Below are 25,217 nucleotides of genomic sequence, written 5' to 3'. Positions count from 1 at the left end.
GAAAAGCACGTAAGGTAATGCACATTAATTGGCTGTATTGAGCCATTCCACAATGTATAGATATTTCAAACATGTTACACATGATAAATCCATAGTTTTTCTATGTCATTTTTTAAAATTATATTTAAATTTTTTATTTTGAAAGCTTTTTCACAGATCTTTTTTTTAGTATTATTACCTTCTGATATATGTGTCATTGTTCAAGAACCATACCTTTTAAAGTTATCATTTTGTAATTAAGTACATCAACAGTAAAAAGTAACTAGTGGCCAGGCATGGTGGCTCACGCCTGTAAACCCAGCACTTTCGGAGGCCGAGGAGGGCAGATCACTTGAGGTCAGGAGTTCAAGACCAGCTTGGCCAACATGGCTAAACCCTGTCTCTACTAAAAATATGAAAAATTACCCAGGCGTAGTGGCACATGCCTGTTGTAGTCCCAGCTAGTCTAGAGGCTGAGGCGAGAGAATCGATTGAATGCAGGAGGTGGAGGATACAGTGAGCCCGAAATCATCCCACTACTCCAGCCTGGGTGACAGGGCTAGACTCCATCTCATAAAAAAAAGAGCTAAAAAATTACATTTTACAAGTTTATGGCCAGCCCACCTATAATAACATTCTCTGATATTCCTTTACTTAGGATGTCCCTATTGAGATTATTTTTTAAATTTATGTAGAAGGATTCTGTAGATTATTATTAGAATGAACAATTCAGGTTTTTTTTGTTTTTGAGCCTGTCTTGTACCTGGTTGCACTAAATATATAATAATCTTTTGTGGAGACCTTAAAACCCTAAATTTGAACACGTGTTCAATGATAATAAAGATATAACAGAAACTAACAGGTGTTTGTGATTTGAGCTTTTGGAAAATTTTCTTTTCTTGAGTATAATATTTTTTCCTGAATTGGAGGAGGCGGATCTATATGTTTTGTTTTTCTTTTGTCCTAGTCTGTTTCACTTTCTTTTGTCCTAATCTATTTAATTTCCCACTTTGTTACTTTAGTGAAGAGAGAATAAATAGAAAGTGCAGGCCAGCCATGGTAGTTTGGGCCAGACATAGTGATACATGCCTGTAATGCTAGCACTTTGGGAGGCCAAGGTGGAAGTATTGCTTGAGCCCAGGAGTTCATGCCTGAGCAACATAGCAAGACCCTGGCTTTCTATAAAACAGAATGCAAACTTTAATATTATCGACAATCAATATAAGAGATTGCAATTTCTGAATTTCTACCTGTTTCACAAATACAAATTGGACATTTTCCTTTTAAATGAGTTTTTTTATAAAATGTACATATTGATTGTAAAAACAAAAAATTCAAACAGTGCAAAAGCATATAAGTAAATGATAAAAGCTCCCTTCTTTGTGCATTAGGCCCCTCAGTTCTTCCCAGGGAAAATGATTGTTAATAGTTTACATTCTTGCAGAAATTTTTTATGCATAAATTTGTACCCAAAAAATTAATTATATAAATTTTTTCCAACTTAATTTTTTTTTACAAAATAATAACAAGTTAATGAGCTTTAAAAAAATTGTACTTCAGGCCAGGCATGGTGGGTTCATACCTGTAATCCCAGCACTTTGGGAGGCTGAGGCAGGAAGACCACTTGAGGTCACAAGTTCAAGACCAGCCTGGCCAACATGGCAAAAACCCATCTCTACTAAAATATAAAAATCAGCTGGGCATGGTGGTACATGCCTGTAATCCCAGCTACTTGGGAGGCTGAGGCAGGAGAATCACTTGAACCCAGGAGGCGGAGGTTGCAGTGAGCTGAGATCGCGCCATTGCACTCCAGCCTGGAGGACAAGAGGGAGACTTCTGAAAACAAACAAGAAAGTACTTCAAAAATTATTCTTCAATGCTGTTTTTAAATTAGAAATTATTTTGGAATTTAATGTTGCATACAGCCTGAGATAGGGCTATTCATCCTCTTGTAAAGTATTAAAGAAAAATAATGCATTGTTCTCAACTTAAATTTATTTCTGATTTGACAACATGAGTGACATTTTCCCAGTATTATTTCACTTATATTTGTTTTATTTTCTGTTCCTGACTCCTACCTCCCATTCCAGTCCCCAAACTGTCTTTTGTATTTCTTTATTCTTCATTGCTCACATATTTATTGAGTGTCTCTCCTGTACCAGGCACTGTCCAAGGTGCTGTATGTAACATGTTGACGAGAACAGACAGGACCTACTGCCCTTGTATATCTTGCATTTGATAACAGAAACTGCAGGGGATTGGAATAGCCTCTTTCCTTAACAAGAAAAAATAAGAGTGAGGAAAAACGTTTGGAATTTGTAGTGATCACAGTGACCAAGTTTTGTATTGGGTATGTTTTACATTTGTAACTTCAGTGCTATTTTTTTTTAAGCTCCATTATTTTCTAAATGTAAACAAGTAGCAATATAAGGATAGTTACATCAGGTGAATGTGTGGCAAGGGGTAGTAGATGTGTGTTCAGGATTATTTGCCCTGTCAGTAGTGCCCAGGGTGCCACTCCATGACTAACTGAAACATTTTATTATGTGACTCACTAAGATGTTCAATTCGTTAGTATTTTCTGGTTACTGAAAGTGTACTCTATGTACCTTTTTTTGACCTTTGATTTTTATTCTGATGGAGAAAATCAGATTCCTTTTTTATATTATAAAAAATAATTTTGAAACATAAGGACTTATTTTGAAGTAAGTCTTTTAACATTATCTCAGATGCATTTTATTTTGTCCTTAAGTAAGACTTTCATTTTTACGTTTCAAAATGCAATTTTCAAAATACGTACTTTTTTGAAACACTTATTATATTACTGAATAACCAGAGTGTTAAATTCAATGTATAGCAAATTTTTACAAAGTCCCAGTAGTTCTTGCAGAGCTTTCTATAATATCAGATTTATTTACCATCATGAAATAGAAGTTTATATAGTATTAAGTATATTGTACTATGAAGTTGGACTTGTGCACTGAAAAATTCCAAAATACCTATTATATTGTGCTTTTTGTGATATATATTCATATTATTTATTATAGCAAGATGAACTTTTTTAAAAATGGTAAACATGTATTAGTTACATAATCAGGAAAAAAGTCATCTTTTATAATGAGAAAAATTACGTCAAGGATATTTCGTTTCAAGTTTTGTCCAATTAGTTTTTTTGTAAAGTTATGTGATTTCTTTTATCTCAGTGCTTATTTGCTCTGCAAGGATGGAGGTTAGAGATTCTTTTCAGTAGTGAAAGCTACAGACTTTTCTTGCCGAAAAATGTACATAAACACATAAAATATTGTCCAAGCAGTTTCACAGTGTTTGCAAAGTTCAGATTGAAAACCCAGTTTTACAAATCCCATCTAGAAATTTGCAGTGTCATTAAGGTATATTAAAAATAATTTTTCAAAGCAGTAGCATACGTGCACTTTAAAATTGTAGCTTAATAAAAATTAGCAATAATATAACTTGTGTAAACCTACACAAAAGATACCTTATTGCAAAAATATGGCAACATTTTGTTTAAAGACCAAATAGTGAATCGAATTTAATGCATATCTTTAAATCCTTAACAGTATCTCAAATTTGGTTTAAATCTGTCTCTCCGTACAGAATAGAAAGTGAAACAAATCCGGAAATCTTGTTTGAGTACATGCTCTGTGCTAGTAATCATATCTAAAGTGGTAATGTTACCATATGCTGAGTACTGTGCCGAGTAAATCACATATTTTAACTTATTTAAACACTGCCCTGTATTGCCTGCTAGCCATGTAATGTTTTTTAAGTTTGGTGGTGAATACATGAGTTGTTTTTTAAACTCTTTTGGGAGCCTAAAAAATTTGAATTTTATTTTATTTTATTTTATTTATTTATTTATTATTTATTTTTTTATTTTGGAGATGGAGTCTTGCTTTGTTGCCAGGCTGGAGTGCAGTGACATTATCTTGGCTCACTGCAGCCTCCCACTTCCTGGTTCAAGCAATTCTCCTGCCTCAGCCTTCCAAGTAGCTGGGATTACAGGCATGCACCACCACGCCCAACTCATTTTTGTATTTTTAGTAGAGACGGGGTTTCACCATGTTGGCTAGGATGGGAAAATTTTTTTAAAGACATTTATTTAAAAAAAGTCTATGCCTTACAAAGTTTATAACTCAAGAATTAATGAAATAAACAGTGGACAAAAAGTGTTGGCAGACAACATGTATAATTTTAATTGCAAAGTTAAGCAGTGAAAAATAAACGTATTTTTTTCTTAAAGAGATTTCATATCTGTTTTATTTGTTTAGTTTTATTTTTTATTCTTTTTAAAGACAGGTTCTCTGTCTGGAGTGTGGTGGCATGATTGTAGCTCTCTGCGGCCTCAATCTCCTGGGCTCAAGTTATCCTCCTGCTTCATCCTCCCAAGTAGCTGGGACTACAGGTGTGTGCCACCATTCCTGGCTAATTTTTAAAAATTATTTTGTAGAGACAGGGTCTTACAATATTTCCCAGAGTGGTCTTGAACTCCCTGCCTCATGGAATCATCCTGCTTCAGCCTCTGAAAGTGCTAGGATTATAGGCATGAGCCATTTATGCCCAGCCAGTTTTCTTTTTTCTAATTGGAGCTTGGCAAGTAGAGGGAAAGGTACTAGGGAAATAGCTTTAGTTTTGAGTAGGTGTCAGTAGCTAACTGAAGAAAAAGCAAAATGAAATAGGTAGTAGAAATGAGAAAGGGAGAGAGGGAAGAAGAAAAAAATATGGATGTTGGAAAGTTGTTGTATGTCTCTCTGGATAGCTCAGAAGTATTAGGTGTGGTTATTGCCTCAGTTGGCTTTTGTAAGCATTAAAAAGCCAGGGGCGATTTCAACTACCATTTCTGACCATCATCAACCACAAATTTTAGGCAATTTGTTAGAATTGTTTAAAAATGTTGTTAATAGTTGTTGGGTACCTGGAAGACTTCAGAGAAAGTAATCACTTTTGTATATATTATTAATTGTATATAATAGAAATGAAATTCTTTGGGATGTACAGATAAGATACCAAGCTATGTGAAGCATAGCTGTTACCCAAGTCATGTCCCTTTGAAATACTTGGAATTTGAAGAACAGGACATGCAGCTTATGTTATAACTAATTTGCGAGCAATATATGGCAAGATAGTCTTTTCCTATTTTCTAAATTCTGAGTGCGTTGAGAGTTGAAAGCAAAAGACAAAAGCTTCCTTTGTTCATGGCCCATATTCCAGTATATTTTTCTGAAACTGCCAATATCTTCTGATTAGTACTTTCATTTTTTTATTTGGTTACCAAACACTATTGTTGGTATTATTTCTATATAAAAGGTTTTAAGAAAACTGTAGTATAATTTTGTTAAGAAAAAAGACATGATTGTAAGCTAAAATATGCCTTCAGTTTTGTGTGCTACAAATTGAGGGAGATTAAGAATATTTTAAATCAAGGGCATACATTGAGTAAACGCTTATGACTTTGGATGGATTTGAAACATGATTAAATGACACAGTACATAAAAGTCCTGAGTCGAGTGAATTCTAATGGGGGATATAAAGACTATATAAAAATTGAACCTCTGTTTTGAAAACAAATCTTTCCAGGAAGTGGTAGTGGGGTCAAGAGAAATTGTTAGAACAATAAAATGAGCACACATGACCTTCCTTTCCTATAAAAATATGAACCAGAAAACTCCCTCATGATTTCCTCATGTTACTTAGAATAGTGTGTATTTCAGAACTTTTCCAATTAATATTTTTGGATCACAGTTGTCTTTAAGTAACTGAAACTGAGGATGGGGGGAAGGGATGCTTAAAACCTTAGATAGTACCAAACCCTATATATATTATGTTTTTTTCTATCTATATACAGCTATGATAAAGTTCATAAATTAGGCACAGTAAGAGATTAATAATGTTAAATTGGACCAATTATAACAATATATTGTAATAAAAGCTATGTTAAATATGGTCTCCCTCTCAAAATATCTTTACTGTACTGATTATGTGAGATGATAAAATGCCTACATGATAAGATCATGTGAGGTGAATGACATAGGCATTGTAACGTACCTGGTATTAGGCTACTGCTGACCTTCTGCCAATACCTCAGGAGAATATTTTGCTTGGGGTGATCCTGGATCATCGAGCCATGATGTCAGGATCAGATGATATCTATCCATGGTGAATGAGAGAGTAGCATATACAGCGTGGATACACTGGACGAAGAGATGATTCACCTCCTGGCAGGATGGAATGAGATTTCCTCATGTTATTTAGAATAGTGTGTATTTCTGAACTTTTCCGTTTAATATTTTTGGGCCATAGTTGACTGTAAGTAACAAACTGAGGATGGGGAGGAAGGAAGGACTACAGTAAATACAAGTTTATAATACCTCATCAAAAACTCAACAAAAAATTTCTATTTAAAACTGAAAAAAATTAGTGGTGATGGTAGGAGCAGGTGGTAGGCATGGTAAGAGACAAAGATTTAAAGCACCTTAAGGCAGTTATGGGCAAAAGCCTTTATTCTATTAATTGGCCAATTCTTCTGTAAATCCTCTTCACTCTCTTCTTCCTTCTCCCTCTTCACTAAGTAGCTTTATTCAAGAATCTTAGAAGCAGATGTGCTATCAAATTTGATGGTGCACTACAAATTTCTAACAGTTTGTAAAGTGACATCTTACTGTTTAATTTACTCAGAACCTTCTTCCCTTCCTTTATTACTTTGCTAGGGCTGCTGTAACAAAGTACAGCACACTAGGTGGCTTAAACAATGAAATTTATTATCTCACATTTCTTGAGCCTGGAAGTCCAAGCTCAAGGTGTTGGCAGAGCTGGTTGCATCTGAAGGCCATGAGAGAGAATCTGGTTCATGCCTCTAGCCTAGCTTCTGGTGATTTGGGGCCAGTTTTTGGCATTTCTTGTCTTGTAGAAGCATCATCCCAATCTCTGCCTTCATCTATACATGGCGTTCTCTTTGTGTGTGTGGTTGTCACCAAATTTACCCTTTTTATAAGGACATCAGTCAGATTACGGCCCACCCTAATGACATCATTTTAACTTGATTACCTCTATAAAGACATTATCTCCAAATAAGGTTGGATTCTGAGGCAATGTTGGTTAGGACTTCAACATACAATTTTTGAGGGATACATAAAACTTAACACTTCCCTATTTGATGTGGTTTGAATGCTCCCTCCAAATCTCATGTTGAAATGTGATTCCCAGTGTTGGAAGTGGGCCCTGGTGGGAGGTGATTGGATCATGGGGGGCAAATCCTTCATGAATGGTTTAGCACTATCCCCTTGGTGATGAGTGAGTTCTTGCTCAGGTTACATGAGATCTGGTTGTTTAAAAGAATCCGGGACCTCCCCCTTCTGTCTCTTCATCCCACTCTCACCATGCGACATACTTGCTCCCCGTCACCTTCCAGCATGATTGTAAGCTTCCTGAGGCCTCACCAGAAGCAGATGCCAGCACTGTGCTTCATATAAAGCCTGCAGAAGCCCACCCTCAGATTTTTTATAGTAATTCAAAAACAGTTTTCCCCTTTTCACTTCTCAACTAGCAGTGATAATATACTTTGCAATTACATTTTCCAATTTTGCAATTAATAGATAGTTTTTTTTTATTTGACAAGCTTTTTAAAAGTATAAGGGGAGTAATTTTTATTAATCTGTATTTGTTGAATTACAGTCATGGACTTGGAAATGCTCTGGTGAGATATGACTAACAGAAAGGGGACAGTATCTGCAAGTTAGTTTACATTTTGGAGTTTATGAATTGTATAAAGCTTAGAGAAGACACAAATATTCAGAGAAGGGTGAATGTACGTAAGATCTGGGTTAAAAAAATAGTGTAAGGCCATTCCAAGTTCAGGAATACCTGACATGAGCATTTAGAGTAAATCTTAGAGACGGAAATCTAAAATAAGGAGATGGGCCTGAGTTTATAGAGTTCTGAGCAATGACAGCAACCTTTTAGGAAGTCCACCACTTAATACTTCTTGATTTGGGGCATATTAATTACTCTGCATCTCAGTTTCTCTGCTGGTCATGTGGGGTTGTTGGAATTAAATAATCTGTGAAAAAGAGCCCACTGCTTAGTATGTAATAGGGTTTTCTGTTTTAAATTTAAAATAATAGGCTGGACGCGATGGCTCACACCTACAACTGCAGCACTTTGTGAGGCCAAGGCGGGCAGATCACTTGAGGTCAGGAGTTTGAGACCAGCCTGGCCAACATGGTAAAATCTTATCTCTACTAAAAATACAAAAATTAGCCAGGCATGGTGGCACACACCTGTAATCCCGGCTACTCAGGAGACTGAGGCAGGAGAATTGCTTGAACCCAGGAGGCGAAGGTTGCTGTGAGCCAAGTTTGCGCCACTAAACTCCAGCCTGGGTGACAGAGCAAGACTGTCTCAAAAAAAACAAAACAAAACAAAAATGTTGAATAATAATAAATTACTGGATTTTCTATTACTTTAAATTCACCATTACCTATGGAAATTGTTGCACCTATCTTGATCTAAGGAGGTGAGGCCTTGAATAAAATTGTGGTAATTATTTGTAGTGAATAAAGGGCAAGTGGATATTTCAAAGGAAGAATCAAAAGAATGTTTCCTCAGTAACCGACCCTAATGAGTTGGAGATATGTGAGCTCTCTGACCAAGAATTAAAAGTAGTAAAGAGATTCAGGGAACTCCAAGATAACACAGAAAAGCAATTCAGAAACTTATTAGATAAATGTAACAAATATTTAAATGTTAAACAAATCTTGGAACTGAGAAATACATTTGCTAAACTGAAAAATTCAGCAGAGTGGATCAAGCAGAATAATCAGAGAACTCAGACCATTTGAAAATACACAGAGGAGAAAAAAGAAAAGAGTGAAAGTCATTGAAGATCACCTTTTGGGAGTAAAGATATCTGAGGGGAAAAAATCACCTAGAAGATATAGAAAATTACCTCCAAAGACCAAATCTAAGAATTATTGGTGTTCCAGAGGGAGTTGAGCAAGAGCAGGGGTAGAAAACTTATTCGAAGAAATAATAACAAAACTTGAGAAAGAGATAAATATCCAGGTACTGGAAGGTTAGGGAACACCAAACAGATTCAGTGCAAAAAAGATTACCACAAGGCATGTAATAATCCAACTCTCAAAGGTCAGGGACAAAAAGAATCCTAAAAGCAGCAAAATAAGCAAATAACATAAAGGAGTTCCAGTTCATCTGGCAACAGACTTCTCAACAGAAACCATATAGGCCAGGAGGGAGTGCAATGACATTTTCAAAGTGCTGAATGAAAAAAAACCTGTCATCCAAGTATACTGGAACCAGAAGTAATCCTTCAAATATGAAGGAGAGATATGTCCTTTCCCAGACTACCACCAAATCCATCTTACAAGAAATGCTGAAGGAAGTTCTTCAATCTGCAAGAAAAAAAACACTAACCATGCAGAAAAAAACCCTAATACATTTGAAGATATAAAATCCACTGGTAAAATTAAGTACACAGACAAATCCAGAATATGCTAGTATTGTAATTTTGGTGGGCAGTTTATTTATAACTTTAGTATAAAGCCCAAATGTCAACTCTATCAAAAACAGTAATAGCTACAGCAACCTGTTAAGAGGTAGGCAATAAAAAATAGGTAAATTGAGATAACTAAAAGTCAAAATATGTGGGACATGGAGTTAAAGTATACAAGTTTTGTGGGGTTTTTTTTCCCACTTTTTTTGTGATCTAAGTTGTCATCTTAAAATAACTTTTTTTGTAAACCTCATGGTAATCTTACACAACAGTCTGTAATAGATTTATTAAAAGTGAAAAGCAACTAATTAAAACATACAATGAGAAAAAAATCATTAACCCATAAAGGAAGACAGGAAGAAAGAGAGGACTTACAAAACAACCATAAAACAAGCAAAAAAAATGGCAGTACTTATCAAATAATAACTCTGAATGTAAACAGATTCAGTTTTCCAATGAAAAGGCATAGAATGGCTGAATGGATATGAAACAAAGTATATTCTGCCACTTCACCTATGGGGATGCACATGGTGAAAGTGATGGGGTGGAAGAAGATATTCCATGTAGCTGGAAACCAAAAAAGAACAGGAGTAGCTATACTTAAATCAGATAAAATAGACTACAAATCAAAGACTGAAAAGAGACAAAGAAGGTCACTATATAATGATAAACAGATCAATTCAGAAAGAGGATATAACATTACAAATATCTCTGCATCCAACACCGGAGGTCCCAAACATATAAAGCAAACATTAATAGATCTAAAGGGAGAAATGGACAACAATATGGTAATAGTAGGGTACTGGAACTCCCTGTGCTCAGTAATGAACAGATCATCCAGAGAGAATCAACGAAGAAGCATTGGAGTGAAACTGAAAATTAGGCCGAAAACTGTATCTGATAAAGCAATATTGGTTGCCCTGGAGCCTCCCGAACTGAAAAAGAGCTGCAAGTGTGTGCTGCTATGAACATCTTTCCAGAGCCTTTTCTGCACAGCTGGTATTGGCATCATACCAAAAGCAGTGTTTATCAAACTAGAGATTAAAAATCAAAATTCATTTTTGCGATAATGACAGATGCCCTGGACCTAACACACATGCACTCGTGTGAGACAAGGCCCATAGGTATCCTCACTTTCCCTCTCCCAGCTCTAGTTAATTTTGAATAATTGTGTATTGTCAGAAAAGTGATCAGTATTAGTTTTTGTTTTGTTGTTCCAAAAAATTTTTTTATTTTTTAATTTTTTGTGTAAAAGCAAGGCATGCTGTGTTTGACTCTCTAACAGACTAATTTGAATTGTTAAAACTGCTCCCTGGTTCTACTCTGAGAGTAATCTGGGACATTTTAGTGAGTTTTTCCCCCTCTTTTTTGGTAGGGGGAGTATGGGAGGGGTTTGATTTTTAGTCTTGTTTATTTAAATTAACCAATGGATAGCCCTTAAGGGGAGGAGGACAGATTGATTCCACATTTCCACTTCTTAGATCTCATTTAGAAAACATGTTCTCAATCTAGTGCCCTTAGGAAGAAGTATAGTAAATGCTTCATTTAATAAAGTGCTACTTTTTGAAAGTTTCTCTCTACCCTTGAATAGATCCAGTATTTGATGATACTCATGAAAGTGTGTGGAACCTGTCTTGTCCCTCCTCTTTTCTAGTATGCACTATATATGTGACTGTGACTTTCAAAGACATTTGTTTGCCATTTCCTGATTTGGGGGGAAATTAATTCCTAACTTCTTTCATTAATAAATGAAGAAAAGTATTGCACCTTTGAAATACACTAACCGGATTGAATATGTAAGTTTTTTTTTTGAGATGGAGTCTCGCTCTGTCACCAGGTTGGAGTGCAATGGCACCATCTTGGCTCACTGCAACCTCCACCTCCCGGGTTCAAGCAATTCTCCTGCCTCAGCCTCCCCAGTAGCTGGGACTACAGGTGCATGCCACCACACCTGGCTAATTTTTGTATTTTTAGTAGAGATGGGGTTGCACCATGTTGGCCAGGATGGTCTCAATCTCTTGACCTCATGATCCGCCTGCCTCGGCCTCCCAGAATATGTAATTTAAAATAAATTTTTCTGTCAGTCATTGTCTTATATCCTTAGCATAGATTTGCAACTCAGTAATATATTTTATTCCTAGAATGAAGCTAGAGACCTGGTATGTACAGAAAATATGAGAGGTGGTGCTAGAAGACATCTATGGAATGATCCACATCCTTTCAAGTTATGAGACTGAAGGCCTACTCCATTAAGAAGCTGGGGGGTGAGGTGAGGGTGAGGAGAACACTTAACAACATTGGGAACAGTCAGGGAATCCCCTTATTTCTGTTTCGCATATGAGGAACCCTAGAGCAGCCAAATGAGGCTCTCTAGTTTGATAAAATCATGGAAAGAGTCTTAAGAAGGCTCTTCGTAAGTGTTAATAGGGATTTATCAGCTTATTTTTGTTTCAGTTCCCAATTTCTAAAAATGTTTAGGTAGTCTTTTCCTTTCCCTAATCCTAATTCTTACAGATTCGTTAGTGTTGAACCAATGATTTCTCATGTCTCAACTCCTTATATATGCATTCTTTCCAGATGTATTACATTTAAAAAGCCCTATGCAAACACACATACACACACACCAGACTGAACCATGAAGAAATAGAAAGCCTCAATAAACCAATAATGAGTAAAAAAAAAAAAAGTCTCGCATCAATAAATAAAAAATAAGCCCAGGACCTGATCACTGCTGAATTCTACTCAGCATTTCAAGAACTAACGCCAGTTCTACTCAAACTGTTCAAAAAGATTGAAGAGGAGAGAAAACATCCAAACCCATTTGTGAAGCCAGAATTCCCCTGATACCAAAACCAGACAAGGACAGAATGAAACAAGAAAACTATAGGCCAATATCACTAATGAACATACATGTAAAAATTCTCAACAAATTTTGAGATACTGGCAAACCAAATTCAACAATATGTTAAAGGCTGGGTTCAGTGATTCATGCCTGTAATCCCAGCACTTTGGGAGGCTGAAGCAGGAAGACCACTTGAGGTCAGGAGTTCAAGACCAGCCTGGCCAACTTGGCGAAAATCCATCTCTACTAAAATACAAAAATCAGCTGGGCATGGTGGTTCATGCCTATAATCCCAGCTACTTGGGAGGCTGAGGCAGGAGAATCGCTTAAACCCGGGAGGTGGAGGTTGCAGTGAGCCAAGATCACGCCATTGCACTCTAGCCTGGGTGACAGAGCAAAACTCTTTCTCAAAACAAAACATTGTAAAGATCACTCACCATAATCAAGTGGGATTCATTACAGGGATGCAAGGATGGTTCAATACATGCAAATCAATAAATGTGATACACCACATTAACAGAACCAAGAACAAAAACCATATGATTATTTAAATAGATACTAAACAAGCACTTGATAAAATTCACATCCCCTTTTGATTTAAAAAAAAAAAAAAAAAAAAAAAACCTCATCAAATTGGGTATAGAAGAAACATACCTCAAAATAATAAAGGCCATGTATGACAAACCCATAGCTAACATCATACTGAACAGGGAGATACTGAAGGCCTTTCCTCTAAGATCTAGAACATGACAAGGATTCCCACTTTCACCACTTTTATTCTATATAGTACTGGAAGTCCTAGTCAGTACAATTACGCAAAGGAAGGAAAGAGCATCTAAATTGGAAAAGAAGAAGTTGAATTAGCCTTGTTTACAGATGATATGATGTTTTACTTAGAAAAATCCACCAAAAAACTATTAGAACTAGTAAACAAATTTAGTAAAGATGCAATATACAAAATTTACATACAAAAATCAGTAGCATGTATATATGCCAAAAGCAAATGATTGAAAAAGAAATCAAGAATGGAATTTTATTTATAATAGTGCCAAAGAATATAAAACACCTAGCAATTAATTTAACAGAAGATGTAAAAGATCCATACAAGGAAAACTATAAAACACTGATGAAAGAAATTGAAGACGACACACAAAAAAGTGGATATTCCATGTTCATGGATTGAAAAATTAATGTTGTGAACATGAGACTAACCACCGCTATTGACAGATTCAGTGCAATCCCTATCAAAATACTAGTGGCATTTTTCACAGAAATTTTAAAAAATTCTGAAATTTATATGAAACCACAAAAGACCCTGAATAGCCAAAGCAATCCTGAGCAAAAAGACCACAGCTGGAGACATCACACTACCTGACTTCAAAATTTAGTATAAAGGCATAGTAACCAAAACAGCATGGTACTGGCTTAAAAACCAGACACAGAGGCCAATGGAACAGAATAAAGAACCCAGATATAAACCCACGCATTTACAGCCAATTCATCTTTGACAAAGGCACCAAGAACATATAATGGGGAAAGGACAGTCTTTTCAATAAATGATGCCGGAAAATTGGATATTCATATGTTGAAGAATGAAACTAGACCTGTATCTCTCACAATATACAAAAATCAAATATAAATGGATTAAAGACTTAAACCTAAAACGTGAAACTATGAAACTACTAGAAGAAAACATTGGAGAAACCCTCCAGGACATTGGTCTTGGACACAAGGATTTTTTGTGTAAGACCTTAAAAGCACAATCAATGAAAGCAAAAATAAATAGGATTATATCAAGCTAAAATGCTCTGCACAGCAAGGGAAACAATCAACAAAGTGAAGAGACAACCCACAGAGTGGGAGAAAATATTTGCGATCTACCCATTTGACAAGGGATTAATAACAAGAACATATAAGGAGCTCAAGCAACAGCAAACACACATACACACACACACACACAAATAAGCTGATTAAAATATGGGCAAAAGATATGAATAATTTCTCAAAAGAAGACATGCAAATGGCCAACAGGTATACGAAAAAATGCTGAACATCACTATTCATTAGAGAAATGCAAATCAAAACTACAATATCTCTTCCCAGTTAAAATGACTTTTATCTAAAAGGCAATAATAGATGCTGGCAAGGATGAGGCAAAAGGGAAACTCTTGTACATTGTTGATGGGGATGCAAATTAGTACAGCCACTATGGAGAATAGTATAGAGTTTCCAAAAAAGCTAAAAATAGTACTACCATATGATCCAGCAGTTTCACTACTGGGTGTATATCCAAAAGAAAGGAAATCAATATATTGGAAAAACATCAATACACTTATGTGTATTGTAGCACTATTCACAATGGTCAAAATATGAAATCAACCTAAATGCCCATCAGTGGATGAATTGATAAGGAAAATGTGCTATATTTACACAATGGAACATTATTCAACTATTACAAAAGAATGAAATCCTCATTTGCAGCAACATGGATGGAACTAGAAGCCATTATGTGAAATAAGCCAAGCACAGAAAGACAAATAACACATGTTTTCACTCATGCGGGACATAAAAAAAAGAATCTCATGAAAATAGAGAGTAGGCTTGTGGTCACCAGAGACCAGGAAGGGTAGGATGGAAGAGGGGTTTGAAAAGAAGTTGATTGGTGGGTACAAATATATGGTTTGATAGAAGAACTGAAAGCTAATGTTAGATCAGTATGGTGACTATAGTTTACAGTAATGTGTTGTATATCTCAAAATAGCTAGAAGAGAATTCAAATGGTTCTAGCATAAAGACAAATATTTAAGGTGATGAATATCCCAAGTACACTGATTTGATCTTTACAAATTATATGAATATATTATATGATCATATCTACTTCTAAACACTATGTACATCTATCACACATCAGTAAAAAAGGAAAAAAAAAAAAAAAAGCCCTGCTGACATCCTGATTTTAGCCCAGTGAGACCTGTGTCAGACTTTTGACCTCCAGAATTGTAAGATAATAAATTTATTGTGTTTTAAGCCTTTCAGTTTGTGATAATTTGTCACAGCAGCAATAGAAAGCTAACACAGTGACCAAACGGGAATATCTGTAGAATTTTGGTAGTGAATGGTACACGGCAGTGAATTTAAGATTTGACTTTCTCCTTAAAGAATCTCTAATGAGAAAAACAGGAAAGACAGGATTGTTAATTGCAGATCTAAATTCTTATCTAAAGTATTTTTGAGAATTATATTCCAATTATTTAACTACTGAACTCCAATAGGGGATTTAAGTATTCTGTTCCATCTTTGCTATGCGAGAGGCAGGCATTTTAGACCGCAGCTTGAACAGTAAGTCTAGGAATAGGGTTGTCGTTCCTTCCTTTTTGTGCTGTGATTTTTTAAATTATTGTAATCAATTGTCTGTACCTCCCAGCTCAAGTCTGCTAATCAGGCAGCATTCATCAGTGATTGGGAAATAAGTTATAAAATGATTTTGTACATAGTTATTTGATTCATTTCAGCTTTATAGATGAGAGAACTGAAGTTCAGAGGAAATAAGTGATTATCCTTTGTCACATTGCTATTATCCATCTGCTATTGCCAGAGCTGGCCTGGAGCCCAGAAATCTTTTCATCACCCAGTGCTATCTTTCTTCCTCATTATTACATTTCCCGGTCTGGCTTTGGGATTGGGATTGCTTCTGGCCTTAGATAACCTTATCTATCCTCTAAAGCAGTATCACACATAAGAAGGAGGTAGCAGTGGAGTGATAGTAGCCTCTCTACCCTCCCTTTTTAAAAAGTCTCTGATAAATAGTCTCATTGTTACTAGAGCAACACAAAATGGAAAATGCTAATAGCAAACATATAGTCATTATGGGTCAGACACTGTTGTAGCCATCTCTATAGTAATTCATTTAATCCTCATCACAATTTTCTGATGTAGATATACTGTTACGGATGAGACATTGAGGCACAAAGGGGTTACCTCACTTGCCCAAGGTTATACTTACTTGGGATGGGTGCCATCCTTTTGTATAAACTATGATACTTTTTCTCCTTTTTATTTTGAAAAATTTCTAAGATACAGAGAATTTGAAGGAATAGTACAAGAAACACCCATAAACGTATTCTTCGTGAATCAAACAATTACACACTTTGCCACATTTTATATCCATTTGTGTGTGTGTGTGATCATTTCGAAGTAGTAGGCATCACAACACTTCAGCATCTTTTATTTTTTAAAAACTCAGATCATTGCTGTTTAGGACTTTGGAATCCTTTAGTTTAATTCAAATATTCATTCACTAATGCAGGACTTCACATTCGAGAGAAGCCAACAGAGAAAGGGACAGGACAGTAGAAATTGTGTGGGAGAGTAAAATTAGTTCAAATATCTAATAGCTAGCTATATATTCCGTACTTTAGCTATATTAGGTCCCTCAATTTTCAAGACAACAGTATGATGTGGGTGATCTTATCTCCATTTTAACAGATAACCTCCAGACATAGAGAGATAACTTGCCCAGGGCCACCCAATCAATACACAGCAAAGCCCCATGCAAATCTGGGCTGTTTGGTTCTAGACTTTGAGCTCTTTTCTACTTTGTGCCTAGATAAACCTTTGAGGGGAAAAAAAAATCCAGATTTAAGAATTTTTGCTAACCTTCTTACAGGCAAGTCACCCTCACTGGGGAATATTTACTTAGGTACCCAACTCAAAACTACTTTTAGTTTTGTTTCGTTTGGCCTTTTTTTTTCTTTAACCGATAACCCAATTCTAGACAGAACATAAGGTGCAAGAGAAATCCGGGGAGGTGGAGGGGGAAAAAGGGAAAGGCAGGAGGTCGTCGCAGGATGTTGCCGGCGGCTGGCGGCCCAGTGGATTCTGGGAATTGTAGTCCCAGCCATCCAGGGCATTGCCGTTCAGGGCCACGGGAGAACCTGACTGCGCTCCCAGAAGCCTCCGGTGTGCCTCTCTGGGAACGCACTTCCTGGGACGCTGAGAGGGAGACGCTCCAAGAGGCTCCTCAGTGTGGGCGAGTAAAATGCCCTGCGTGTGAGAAGCAGGTAGGTGTGGTCAAGATGTTCCGATTTCTGGGTCTTTTGCATAAGTAACTGAGGATTTTATGTAAAATAGCTAAATCCAGGGGAATCGGGAGCATTGGAAAACGCTGACCACATCTGTGGATGTGAAAATTGAGTAGGTATTTGATAAGGCTTTAAAAAATTATTTTGTACACAGGAGTATGGAAATGTCGAGGTGTGTTGCCGGAACCGCGAAGGGCTGGGAGCTTTGCTGGCGCGAGTTTGTGGGGGAGCCCAAGCTGCTATTTTTGAATAACCAGCTGATGCTGGTTGTGTAATGATGACCTGCTTGCGGTTCAAACCCACTCAGTGTTGCAGGGATGGGCTAGCTCTGAGAGCGTTAACAGTCGCTGTTGCGGTCTCTCTCCATTGGCTGTAAATAGTAGGGCATTTTTTTCTTTCTGCCAGGTCTGCGTCTACTAAGCACAGGGCTCTTCGAAAAGAGGGAGGAGGAGAGGAGGCGGAGGGGGGCGGAGGGGGATGGGGATTGCCCTGGGAGCTTGTTTTGCTTTTCTGTAAGTTCTATGTTCCCGGCCTTGTAAGGGGCCCATTGCCACGGGAAAGGTCAGACTTGGTGACCTCACTTAAAATGATTGCCCAAGGAGTCTATGTGTGTTATTAATTGTAAAGCGATTTCCTCTGACTTTGGAGTGAGGAATTATGCTTGATATCAACTCAAGAAACACATTTGGGGTGGGGGAGGGGTTGTGGGGGACTGGACTGAAATCTCCGAGCAGCCAGTTGTAGAGAGCATTCTACATAATGATCATAATAGGGCTAGTGATGAACGCCTCAATCCAGGAAACTCTCAGGCGCACATAATAATGAGTTTCCATTCTCATCTTACCTGTTTGAGATAAATGGTATTTGAAGAGGAAGTGACTAATGTTTAAAGTAGATATATAGAAGCATCTTCAAATGGCAGGTTGAGCCATTGGTGGTTGAGCCATTTTTTTTAAGCATTCTAGTTGCAAATTTCAGGATGCAGAATTCAGATCAATTTTGTCTGGTCTTGTTGTCAGTGTCCTTTTTTAAAATTTAAAAGAAAATTTCTTTTGCTTCCAAGACAACTGCACAATCTTCCCCACCTTCCTTATCCTTTCACCGTAGTCATAAAAATGATCTAAAGCATTCATTAAATATCAATCATATATTCCCAAGACAGCAAAGTGTTTTTCATCCCCATTTCTCCTATATTCTCAAGTCACAAAATGAGTTAATTTTTTCCTTCTATTTCTATGTATTTTTCTATATTCTATATATTTCTCATATATAATGCATGAATTAAGGAATAAACAGCCTTTTAATTTTTATTTTTGTATTATTTGAGACAGATCATTGCTGTCATCCAGGCTGGAGTGCAGTGGCATGATCATGACTCACTGTGGCCTCAAACTCCTGGGCTCAAGTGATCCTCCCAGGTCAGCCTCCCAAGAAGCTGGGACAACAGGTGTGCACCATCACATCTGGCTAATTATTATTATTATTATTTATTTATTTATTTATTTTTTTTGAGCCAGAGTCTCCCTCTGTCGCCCATGCTGGAGTGCAGTGGTGCAATCTCGGCTCACTGTAACCTCCGCCTCCCAGGTTCAAGCAGTTCTTGTGCCTTAGCCTCCCAAGTAACTGGGACTATAGGCATGAGCCACCATGCCCGGCTAATTTTTGTATTTTTAGGACAGATGGGGTTTTGCCATGTTGGCCAGGCTGGTCTTGAACTCCGGCTCAAGTGATCATCCCGCCTCAGCTTCCGAAAGTGTTGGAATTACAGGTGTAAGCCACTGCACCCCTGCTCAACTGCCTTTTTAAAAAATTTACTATCTGCCCTTTTTAGTATAACATTTCATTGGTTTTAGGTGATTACTAATTTCTTCTAATTCATGGGAATTCAAGCAGAGCTTTTAGAGAAGTACTGTGTTAATTTGGAGTATTTTTCCTATTTCTTTAGGCTCAGATTATTGCTACTGTGTATTCAGATCTGCATGTTTATCTTCTAAGCTGAATAAAGCTGTTTTGGAACTGTCAGGTACCTCAAAGGGTAAGTACGTCCTTTAATTATATCTTATTTCCCTCCCTCCTGCTACCATGTCTGCCAACAATGACTCTTTTTTTTCCTCTTGTTCAACAAAATAAATGTATAGGACAGACCTCTCTTGTGAGTGCAATGATTGATGACTTACAGTTTCTCAGAAAACCCAAATTATAGGTAGAAGGAACTCTCAATGTTACCATCAAGAATTAAGTTAGGGCTGGGCATGGTGGCTCAGCCCTGTAATCCCAGCACTTTAAGAGGCTGAGGTGGAAGGATCCGTTGCACCTGGGAGTTTGAGACCATCCTGGGCAACATAACGAGATCCTGTTTGTATGAGAAAATTTTAAAAAATACCTCACACCAGTTAGAATGGCAATCATAAAAAAGTCAGGAAACAGATGCTGGAGAGGATGTGGAGAAATAGGAACACTTTTGCACTGTTGGTGGGATTGTAAACTAGTTCAACCATTATGGAAAACAGTATGGCGATTCCTCAAGGATCTAGAACTAGATGTACCATATGACCCAGCCATACCATTACTGGGTATATACCCAAAGGATTATAAATCATGCTGCTATAAAGACACATGCACATGTATGTTCATTGCAGCACTATTCACAATAGCAAAGACTTGGAATCATCCCAAATATCCATCAGTGACAGACTGGATTAAGAAAATGTGGCACATATACACCATGGAATACTATGCAGCCATAAAAAAGGATGAGTTTGGGTCCTTTGTAGGGACATGGATGCAGCTGGAAACCATCATTCTCAGCAAACTATCGCAAGAACAGAAAACCAAACACCGCACGTTCTCACTCATAGGTGGGAACTGAACAATGAGATCACTTGGACTCGGGAAGGGGAACATCACACACTGGGGCCTATTATGGGGAGGGGGGAGAGGGGAGGGATTGCATTAGGAGTTATACCTGATGTAAATGACGAATTGATGGGTGCTGACGAGTTGATGGGTGCAGCACAGCAACATGGCACAAGTATACATATGTAACAAACCTGCACGTTATGCACATGTACCCTAGAACTTAAAGTATAATAATAATTAAAAAAAAAAATTAGCCAGGTGTGGTTGCACATGCCTATAGCCCCAGCTACTCTGGAAGCTGAGGTGGGAGGATTGCTTGAGCCTGGGAGGTCGAGGCTGCAGTGAGCCATGATTGCACCACTGCACTCCAGCCTGGGTAAGAAAGCAAGACCCTGTCTCAAAAAAATAGAAGCCAGCTGCTATTAGACATATGTACTCTTGTAACTCTCTTGTAACTATAGCTCAGAATTGTGCCTGGAAAAAATAGTGCAGGATCTATGAGATCTGTGACTTCCTAAAGCTCTCAGCCACTGTTCCTGCTCCAGCCTTCTTTAAATTCTATTCAAAACCATACAAAATATATACTTTGAAAATATTTTTATTTGAAATTATGTCTTTGATAACATTTAATTGTGTACCAAATTTTATCTTCTTTTCTGAAAGTCATAGTGGAACAGAGGGTCAAATGACAAATCTGAAGTGGTTATTTGAAATAGAGTCTATATTTGATTTGGTCAGTGTCTCCAAAGAGAATGTTCTGTCCTTCTTGTTATATGACTATAACCATCTGTGGTCATTTGCTGAGGGTCCAGAAGAAAAGTATGTTTCTAGTTGAAAAAAGTAAATAAGCCTGCTAATAATCATTACTGACTTACATTTCTGACCGTATTCTGGTTTACAAAGGACTTTGCTATTCATGATTTTACTACTTTGTGGTATACTTTACAGATGAAAAATTTGAGGTTCAGGGGACATAAGTGACTTGTCCAGTTTGTAAATGATAGGTTCTGAGTGGTATTCAGGTCTTTGGTCTCCTGGACAACAATACCAAGCAGCTTCCTAGATGGAAACAACAGACACACTTCGGTGTATGTACGACGTAGGTCAAAGCTGTCATCCAGCTAGTACTCATGACTGCTTGTCAGATTTGTTAAAGTGTTCTTAGCCTGGCACATTTTCCACAGTCCCTAATTAGGGATTTTCACATGGCAAAAAGATGTTTTTTTCTCCATTAAAAAATATATATATTGTTTAGCTTTACTAAGTATTAATTTGATATATTAACCACTCTTAAGAGAAGTATGTCTAATTCATGACACACCTGTTAAGTTGAAAACAGAAGAATCAACACCGGAACAATGGACTTTTTGTTTTTGAAATGGAGTCTCGGGGTTTCATCATATTGGCTAGGCTGGTCTGGAACTCCTGACCTTGTGATCTGCCTGCCTCGGCCTCCTAAAGTTCTGGGATTACAGGCACGAGCCACTGTGCCCGGCCAGGAATAATTGACTTTCAAAGCATTGTTGAAGTTAGCCAGCGTTGCTAAACCTAGATATGTATTCCTAGAAGCATAGTCTGCATGTAGGTACCTAAGGATGGCCTCGTCTTTGCTAAGCACAGGTTTCTGGGGGAAGAAAATGAATGTTGTTTTGTAAAATGGGAGAGTCTTTTGGCCAAAAAGGAGAAGGCAGGGGCACAGTCTAGAAGCAGTCTGGATGTATCAGAATGCAGGGTGGTGTGAATTGTCCCAAATGAAGCGAATGGAACTGAGACTAAATTTATGTGTGTATTCTGACTAGAGTTATACAGAACCTCCATTTGTTTGCTCATTCATTCAGAAAATAATTGAGTGCCTATTATGTGCCAGTATAGGACACAGTGAACAAAACAAAGGGATCTCTGTCCTGGAATTCACAGTCTGATGGGAAAGAAAACAACACTGAACAAGGAATTATAAGAATGATCACTGCTACTGAAGAAAAAGTGCAAAAATGCTACCACAGCATATAACCAGGGGTGGGGGGAAGTTTAGGGCAAGCCTCCCTGGACACTAGAAGAATGAGTAAATATTAGCCAAGCAAATAATAGGTTGGAATTAAGAAAGTTCTAGGAGAAAGACCATGAGGGAAGGCCCTTAACTGAATTAGAAAGCGGAAAATTTGGGAAGTTAAAAGAAAGGTGGTGTGGCTGCATAGACTGTAGTGTGTAGGGTGGAAGAGTGGCACATAAGAAGGTTGAGAATTTGGTAGGAATCAGGTGGTGTAAGCTATGGGGAGGATTGGAAACTTTAGAGACTTTATTCTGTGGGAAATGGGAACTTACTGAATGGTAAGAAATGGAATGGCGGATGAGGTTTGCATTTGAAAAAAATTATTGTGGATTAAAACTAAATGACACAGGACAAGAGTAGTCTTTTTACCCTTGCAAGTATGAACAAATCCTAATCTGGAAGTCAACATTATCTTTGTTTTAAAACATCAAACATATTCTTTCCCCAAACTATCCTATAAAATTTTACTTTAGGCATGGTGGCTTACTTTTGTAATCCCAGCCCTTTGAAAGGCTGAGGTTGGGGGATTGCTTGAGCCCAAGAAGTCAAGACCAGCCTGGGCAACATAGCAAGACCCCATCTCTACAGAAAACCTAAAAGTTAGCCTGGCATGGTGGCATGCACCTGTAATCCCAGCTACTCAAGAGGCTGAGGCAGGAGGATTACTTGAGCCCAGGATCTCAGCTCACTGAAATCTAGTGAGCTGTGATCATGCCTTGCACTCCAGCTTGGGTGATAGAGTAAGACCCTGTCTTAAAATAAATTACTTTCTCTTTCTCGTTGGATATATAACTTATCAAACCATAAGCATGTGAAATTAAGAACAGGGCATAAAAGCGAAGTAGCCAAAAGAAGCTACAAGGAGCTAGACATTAATTCCAGCATCAGGCCAAAATTTAGCTTAAGAATTAAGCTAAAGGTTAATAGTACTTCCCTTCTGAAAAAGTGCCATGGTATCCTTGTTGACTCTGTATAGATAGGCCTTTGTCCATCCCTGAGATCTGAGCTAAAAATGCTTCATCAAAGGCAATTTCAGAGAACCAATATAATATTTGTATCGATTTGATGCAGAGTACAGTTAAAAGCACTTCATACTGAAATATATATTGCCCCACCTCTCTTCGTTAATGTCATTTGATAGTCTATAGGCTAAGAATTATAGGAATTTATTTTTCTTAATAATTAATTTTCTTTTTCTTTTTGTAGAGATTGGGTCTTGCTATGTTGCCCAAGCTGGTCTCAAACTCCTGGGCTCAAGCTATCCTCCCACCTTAGCCTCCCAAAGTGCTGGGATTACAGGCATGAGCCAATTCGCCCAGGCAGTATACTGCTTCTGAAAGCAAGAAGGAATTGTGATTGCATTAGGACTTTGAGTGGGTTATCTGAAGACTTCTGAAGCTTGAGAGAAACAGAGGGAACCTTTTTCTTATGTCTTCACAACTTTAATCAAATCCTTATTCTCCTTCATTTCTCAGTCTTTAACTCCTGGCTGATAAAGTTTTATGAACAGGTACCTTATTCACTTTGCTTAACACCTAACAATAATCACTTGATATGTAGTAATTATACAGTTGATTCACCACCAGCACTTTAAGTTTACATAAAACAGCTGTTTCTTTCCACAAGCCTGTCTGTAGACACATTGGGAGCAAGGTTCAGGTCTCAGTGGGCTTGGTGTTTTTCCAGGGCCTACGTTTACATAAAACAGCTGTTTTTTCCCACAAGTCTGTCTGTAGACACATTGGGAGCAAGGTCCAGGTCTCAGTGGTCTTGGTGTTTTTCCAGGGCCTAACAGAGTGTTTTGTGTATGCTAGACAGTCAGCACGATGTAAGCACTTGTTGAATAAATGATTGCTTCTTACCAATAACTACTTCCTTGTACAGTTCTTCATTACCAGTGGCCCACCTTTGTGAGTTACTGGGGTCTTTGTACAGAGCCCACTACTCGTTTATTCAAATAATCCTAGAATCACTTGTGTGCCAGGCACACAAGTTGTATGGGGGGATAGGTGAATAAGCAAAGACCACCAGAGAGCTGTATCCTAGAGTTTGGCATCTCTAGTAGCTTTTTCCAGTGCAAACATTCTCAAATCTGTACTAGTTTCCATTGCTGTACTGAGGTGTTTGGTTGCCACAATTAAGCAAGACAACTTTTTCCCAGTTTGCATGGAAAAAAATACTGTAATTTGTCTCTCCCTTTCATAAAATTTTCTTAAACAATTGCTACTTCTAATAATATTGACAGAAGGTAACATAATAAACAGTAAACTAATACTAATGGAAAAACTTAGAACTAACCATGTTTAACTTGAGAGCTTTAAAAATGGTTACTTGTGGTTAAACTCTGATTTTATATTGTACATTTATATATGCTTTGTATATATTTGAATATATATGTATGTACACATAGGCATTTTTTTGGTTAGTAAAATTATTCTAGCTGGGAACAGTTGCTCATACCTATAATCCCAGGTTGTCATTTCAGCACTTTGGAGGCCAAGGCAGGAAGATTGCTTGAGGCCAGGAGTTAGAGACCAGCCTGGCCAACATGGTGAAACCAGTTCTCTAAAAGAAAGAAAAAAAGGGCCGGGCGCGGTGGCTCAAGCCTGTAATCCCAGCACTTTGGGAGGCCGAGACGGGCGGATCACGAGGTCAGGCGATCGAGACCATCCTGGCTAACACGGTGAAACCCCGTCTCTACTAAAAGATACAAAAAACTAGCCGGGCGTGGTGGCGGGCGCCTGTGGTCCCAGCTACTCGGGAGGCTGAGGCAGGAGAATGACGTAAACCCGGGAGGCGGAGCTTGCAGTGAGCCGAGATCGGGCCACTGCAATCCAGCCTGGGCGACAGAGCGAGACTCCGTCTCAAAAAAAAAAAAAA

General features: G+C 37.7%; 1 protein-coding gene across 7 annotated transcripts in view; it reads left to right on the top strand.

Annotated features, from left to right (window-relative positions):
- The first annotated feature begins 17,191 nt into the window (after window positions 1-17,191).
- Window positions 17,192-25,217, top strand: part of CLDN12 (claudin 12) — a 13,391-nt gene continuing 5,365 nt past the window's right edge. For 2 of the 7 annotated variants that reach the window (XM_025378506.1, XM_025378508.1), the window contains exons 1-2: window positions 17,192-17,407; window positions 19,374-19,463. The gene's annotated coding sequence lies outside the window, so the exon portion shown is untranslated. The other 5 variants (XM_025378507.1, XM_025378509.1, XM_025378510.1 and 2 more) reach the window with 5 other exon arrangements.

The sequence above is a fragment of the Theropithecus gelada genome, chromosome 3, assembly GCF_003255815.1.
Source record: "Theropithecus gelada isolate Dixy chromosome 3, Tgel_1.0, whole genome shotgun sequence".
Taxonomy (NCBI): Eukaryota; Metazoa; Chordata; class Mammalia; order Primates; family Cercopithecidae; genus Theropithecus; species Theropithecus gelada.
Note: the sequence above shows the minus strand (reverse complement) of the source record. Positions and strands in the feature narration are given on the sequence as shown.